The sequence below is a fragment of the Xenopus laevis genome, chromosome 1L (genome assembly GCF_017654675.1).
Source record: "Xenopus laevis strain J_2021 chromosome 1L, Xenopus_laevis_v10.1, whole genome shotgun sequence".
In the NCBI taxonomy this organism is placed as follows: Eukaryota; Metazoa; Chordata; class Amphibia; order Anura; family Pipidae; genus Xenopus; species Xenopus laevis.
The window spans coordinates 2,070,488-2,077,160 of NC_054371.1; the positions used below are offsets into that span (position 1 = coordinate 2,070,488).

Genomic DNA, 6,673 nt, shown 5'->3' on the forward strand with positions numbered 1-6,673 from the left:
TAATAAAGGCCCTGGAGTTTCAAGTAAACAGAGGCCCAACCAGCCCCCAGCAGTAGACTAAATAGTGAGTGTCTATGGCAGGGGGGCCAAGACGTCAATCACAGTCGACCAGTCGATCCCCGTCCTGTTCCTGGTAGGCCGCAACCTGCTATTAGTTTCAATGGCGTGTTAAATTCTGCAACATTTACATTTACTTCCAGTGATATGGCTGTCTCTCCCCCCCCCCCGAAAAAAAGATCAATGAGCATGTGAATATGAATTCTAGGTGGAGGGGGAATGGGAGTAGATTTAGAGGGTCTCTCCTTAGCATGAGGAAGGGGATGGAGTGGGTGGTGAGTGTAATCTTCAGTCTAGACAGGAAGCAAGAGATCACATACACTGTGCCGGCCGATAAATGTGGTCTGGTGATCTGCAAAGTGCGTCGAAAATATCAAAAAACATAAAGCAGCAGTCAGGGGCTCACGTGGAGCTTGCAGAGAAAACCCCCCTCTTAAACACAGACCAGGTGTCAGGATATTTATCATCCAGGGTGTCCCAGGTCCACAATAGGTGCCCCAGCAGCTTTGCGTCAGAGAGCTTTCAGTCAGGCACATTTTAAGGGTGGCCATACACAGAGAGATCCACTCGTTTGGCGATGTCACCAAACGAGCGGGATCTCTCCCCGATATGCCCACCCTGAGGGTGGCAATATCGGGCTGATCGATCATGGGCCCTAGGCCCAACGATCGGATCCTAACAAATGGGAATGGGGTCGATCACGGAACAGCATCAACGAACAGATGCACGGCGCGATCCGACCTAAATACCTACTATTATTTTAATATTGAATTAAATCAACCGTTAGAAATCTTTCATAAAACACTGTGCAACCTTTTAACAGTATGAAGTTTTAAAAATTATTTAAAAAAAATGCAGGAACTGTGAGCCCATGACCTGTCCTTCATAGGTCATTCACCTAACCAACAATGATATGAAGCCTTTTGGTGCTGGAAAACTTTTCTTTAAGGCTAATAGTGAAATACAATAAAAAAGCATTGCTATATTTAGGCTGATGCCAGGGGTTCTATAAAACCTTACATAGATGTATGCATTTTTTTTTTAATTATTATTTATTTTTTTTTTATGGGGGGAAAGTACTCAACCAAGTATTTAATGCAATACTTTGCAGATTACCAAAGCCTAGAACAATACCACAATGACCATTCATTTATTAGTCATTTAGATTCTAGCTTTTCTTAACATAGGACATGGCGGTTCCCTGCCACTCAACGTGATGAGAGAATTTAGCTTGATCTGTTACATCGCCGCCAGACGGACAATCCATTCTGGCTCCATCTATACCCTGATAGTGTAAATTGAGGGTGCCACTATGTTTATCAATCCTTGTGTGTTTTAATAGGATTCAGTTAAGGTTCTGTTACATTGAAAATTTTACTTTTTGAACATAAATTAGAGGGAACAAAAAAAAAACATACTTTGGGGATTGAACACTAAAACCCACTGGTCAAAGGCAGGGACTTAATCCACTGAACCACCATATATACTGTGTACAGGTATGGATCGCATTAGCTAGTGCTTGGCGACATCTAGTGGCCACATACTTGTATTACATGCTGGTAAACTATGAATGTGATGTGGAAATGCCAGCACAACGCACTTGCTGCTGCCTTATCTAACCTTACAGCGCGCCATGGCCAGGTACCATCCATTCTGGCTCCATCTGTACTGTGGCCTGGAGAGACCAGAGAGTGTGAGAGGAATATAGACTGTAGGAACAACCAGCAGGAGATTCCTATCTGAGCATCCAAAGGGGCTGGTAGTCTCACTGTATGTCTGACTGTGCTGGACTCACCTAAAGAGAGCTCTGAAGTTAATCCAAAGAGGATTTGTGAGGTATCCTGTTTAAAGGGGACAGTACCCTAAGAGCGCTAGAAGATAAACAGACTGTGTATTAAAGACATTTAAGGACTTTACCTTTTTTCTTAGTTAGCTAGACAGATTGCGACTAGCAAGTTAGTAGTGAGGCCCTATTGCCAGTGTTAGGAGTGCTGCATGTATTAGGTGCCCATTTATTTTATATAAACTGTTATTTAGTTTAACCAATAGTGTGTGTGTGTTATTACTGTATTCCTATTGGGCCAACCGTAGGTGCATTCCCGGATCCCACTAGGTGAAGGCACTGTGCTAGTTAAGTACCAGGTACCCAGTCTCTCCCAATACCACTGCAGAGTGGCTCAGGTTTGTCCCGTGTCATCAGGTAAGCACCACACGTGGAGTGTAACAGCAGACAAAGGGGTGTCGAAAGCGGTTACATATTATATTTATTAGGTAGCATTTTAAGATGTCCCATTTTTCTTCTGTGTTTTTCTTCCAGTAAAAAAGCCTTTCCCAGTTAATATGTTGCAGAGATGCCCTTGGCAAAGTTTCATGTATATTAAGTGTTTTAGTTGGTCCCTTATAGAATTGCTTCTGCAACAAACTCTCAAAGGAGACCATGTTATGATCACTATTCCCTAAATGCCCCTCACCCACACAAATACTAGAGATAAGTCCAGTATTATCAGTTAGTGCAAGATTCAAAAGAGAGTTATTTCTAGAAGGTTCTTGAACAAGATGAAATAAATTTGTCATTCAGCATATTTACAAACCTACTAGCTTTTCTGCAACCCCATTACTCTAGCCAAAGTCTGGATAACTGAAGTCACCCAAAATAATTGTCCCATTTGTCCTGACAAACTCTCTGCATACAGTGGATGTTACTACTTTACCCTCTGATACTTACATTATTTAATAGAGTCTGCCCCTCACTCCTCCCCCATGACCCCCTAATAATCCCACTGCCCAGTCTACCCTAGTTTCCCCATAATTCATTATGTATGAATACAACCATTATAATTTGCTGGATGCTAAAGAGAGGCAAAGTGGATGCCAAAATTATACTGCCACTAACTTCTCACAGAACAATATAATTTATCAGTTGGAGACTGTATCTATATTCTATTATATTCTCACACGTACATCTCCCCCTAAGATCATTCCCCATATAAATTACTCTGGGGTGCCTCATAGACAGGCCCGGACTGATAATCTGTGGACTCGGGGCCGCTCTGCTTTGTGTATAAGTGGGCGCCGATGTCTGTTTAGATGAGGAGCAGCACTTCTCTTGTTTACCATTAATCAAAGCCCGGCAGCAGCATCCGTACCTGTCCTGAACAGAACGGCGGGTCCAACTAATTAGTTTATCTTTAAGATAATCCCTGACCCGCCGTCTGCTTCGTGTTCTCCTTTCATCCCTCTGCTCTTGTCTCCGGTTCCTCCCTTCATGGCAGGACAAACTCACGTGATCTCAGCCCCTCCCACCTCCGCAGAGCAATGTAAGAGAGAGGGGGAGGGGAGGAGTGAAGAAAAACGTTGAATTTGTGGGTGGGACAGTTGCGTGTCTTCAGCACACGCTGCTTTATTTACAAATAAACTGGGGAGTTGTATTATTCCTGGGAAGCTGTGGGAGAAGTATTTTTGGGGCAAAGCAGAGCTGATGCTGAAAGTGGACCTGTGGTTTGTACTGAGAGTGGAGCAGCAGAGTCTGAAGAAACAGCACAAAGCTCTCAGGAGCAGCATGTCAAATTCTTTGTTGGGCAGGGGGGGCATTTCTACTGTACATTGTGAGCTGTGGGGCACTTTGGATTTAGTTTAGTCTCCTTCAGACACAACTTTTCCCATACAGACAACCCTTGATTTTACATGTTCAAGTGGAAAAGGAAAAAAAGCAAGAAATGTAAAGGAGTTCTGTAAAATTATGGATTAACTGCAATTTAGAAGGGGAGGCAGCGAGCAGTGGTTTTTTTTATCAGGAAAACAGAAGCTGTGACAAATATATTAGCCTAATGTTCTAGTCATAAGTGTGACATGGAGGCTGCACAGTTTTACTGGAGTGTGTTATAGAATGTCCTATTTATAGCAACCTTGCAATTGGTCTTTATATTTCAACGATAGAATGTCCTATTTATAGCAACCTTGCAATTGGTCTTTATATTTCAACGATAGAATGTCCTATTTATAGCAACTTTGCCATTGGTCTTCATATTTCAACTTTTTATTAATTATTTGCTACCTATCTCTGCTTTCAAATGGTGGTCACTTACGACCAAGGCTCTGAAAGGCTACACATGTAGTATTATTATTAAGTAACTCATGTATTGCTATTCATAGGGGCATAATTATAATTATATAAAAAGTGAAGTTAGAGATCACCACAGTTCACAGTAGTGAAATTCCGCTACTCTCCATTCATTTCTATGGGATTCTTATTTATCAAAGGGTGAAACTTCACCCTTTGATAAATATGCCTTTAAAAATCCTATAGAAACGAATGGAAAGTGGAGGAATATCACTCTAGAGAACTGTGGTGATCTCAAACTTCACTCTTAAAAAACCTCTGAAAAATATGCCCCAAGTCTCTCATTCAAGCCACTGCCTGGTTTCTAGGCTAAATAAGACCCTAGCAACCAGATAGCTGAAAAACCACAAATAATGAATAACATACTGTAACTTATTATTGGAATTACCTTTGGCATCTTGCCTTTATTAAATAAACTGGGGCTGATTTACTAACTAATGCTGAATTGCAGTAAAAATTAGAAGTCAGCACTCAGCTACAAAATTCAATAGAAGAAGGTGCAGGACTATGGTAGCCACTTCCACCTGTTCTGTATACACAATCAGCAAGTAGACAGCACCACACATGAAGTATTTTCTATTAAAGGCCTTTATTGAAAAGAGCTTTTTTTATTTGGTCGCCGGTGTAAAATTTTGGTCACCGGCGCCCAATTTGGGTGCGCCGGCATCCGTTTCAGACGCGTGGCATCAAATTCCGACGTGCTGCGTCAAATTCGGTGGGTGGGGGCCCCTGTTATAAACGGCACGTTCTGACGTTAGAGCGCGCCGTTTATAAGGATATAATTTATAGTCTGGTCCTATAGGGAAATGACCAGACTGTAGATTATATATATATATCAATAAGCTTAGACATGGTGTACACGGACAAACAAAAAACAATGCCTGTGTGCTGGTTAAAGACAACAATAGTAATAATCAAAAAGAAAACCGCACCAACCAGGTCTTTATATGAAATATACAAAAAGGTTTTATTTGATCAACGTTTCGGCTCAACAGCTGGAGCCGTCTTTTTAGTTCCTGAAGACGGCTCCAGCTGTTGAGCCGAAACGTTAATCAAATAAAACCTTTTTGTGTGTGTGTGTGTGTGTGTGTGTATATATATATATACTCATGTGTTAGTAAAACATCAGCACACATTTTTGTGTGGGCTGCTTCAATTTTTTTGCCAGGGCTGCTTTTTACTCCCAGTCTGGCCCTGCTCATAGACCTTGATTTCTACCATTAATACCACTATCTATCTATCTATCTATCTATCTATCCTCAACTATCTGGATCGCTTCTCTGCCTTTTGGCTAAGATCAAGTGTAGTACCTTTGGAACCACTTGGTCCTCTGGCTGGCAAGACCAAAGAGGAGTATCTGTTCTTATGATCCTATCTGAAGAACGGAGAAACCATTGGTCCTCTGGACTAGGCTGACAAGCGGAAGCTTGATGAAAGCTGGGTCACTGTGCTCCCATGAGGGAGGCAACTGACTTGCGTTTTGAGTCAGGGGAGATGCACATGCACCCATGCTTAATCAAGCTTCACTTCCTTTGCTCTTACCATTAGGTGGGCGGGAAGTCTTTTCTTTTTCTGGCTGCCAACCAGAGCTTTGCAAAAGGCAACCAATGGCTTTGCACCGCCCACTCCAGCACCCTTTTTGTGTCCGGTTTGAGCACCCTGGATGGGGTCACGGTCTTTTGGCTGGACATGACACGCCCTGGGGGAAGCTTCGGCAGAACCCAGGGTATACGGGACTCCCCCAAGCTTCGGCAAAGGGGAGTCCAAACGCCCCCAAACCCCTTCGGGGGGCAGGGATGGTGGACCCACCTGTTTGAGCTGTTTGCTGGTGGTAGCTGGGAACAGCTTGGGCAACGGAGCCCATGCCTTCGGGTAGGACTCGGAAGGATGATTCAATATCTGGATCTTATGGTCTCTCCTCAAACAATGAAACTTACAGTTTATCTTTCTGGTAGAGAATCCATTAATGTTGTTCAAGAGCTGAACCATAATGGCTGCCTGTAGTACTTTTCCCCCACTCCAATTGGTTTCTAATTGGTAAAAACAAATAACCTGATCAACACTGCAGAGTTATGTATTTCCCTGACAATTCCTATTAACCCCATTTTTACAAAGTCAGGAATTCACATACAACCTGATATGTTTTGTTAATTTGTATTATATATTTTCTTTTATTGTAATGAGATTCCATCAAGACTTTCCCCCTCATTTTCAGACAGTGAAAACTGCTTCCACTGCCCAGACATGGAATGGCCAAACAAGAAGAGGATTCAGTGTATTCCCATGATGGAAGATTTTCTAAAATACAGTAATGATGCAATTTCTCTACTTTTTTTATCCATCTTAGTTCTGTTCTTCCTTATTACTGATGCAATGTTGGGAGTTTTTATTAAATACAGGACCACACCCATAGTGAGAGCCAACAACAGGAGCCTGAGCTTCCTCCTCCTTGTCTCCATCAAGCTGAGCTTCCTCAGTGTGTTTCTGTTCCTCGGT

At 42.4% G+C, this 6,673-nt stretch overlaps 1 pseudogene; it reads left to right on the forward strand.

Annotated features, from left to right (window-relative positions):
• The first annotated feature begins 5,448 nt into the window (after positions 1–5,448).
• Positions 5,449–5,573, forward strand: LOC121396309 (annotated as a pseudogene).
• Positions 5,574–6,673: the final 1,100 nt, after the last annotated feature.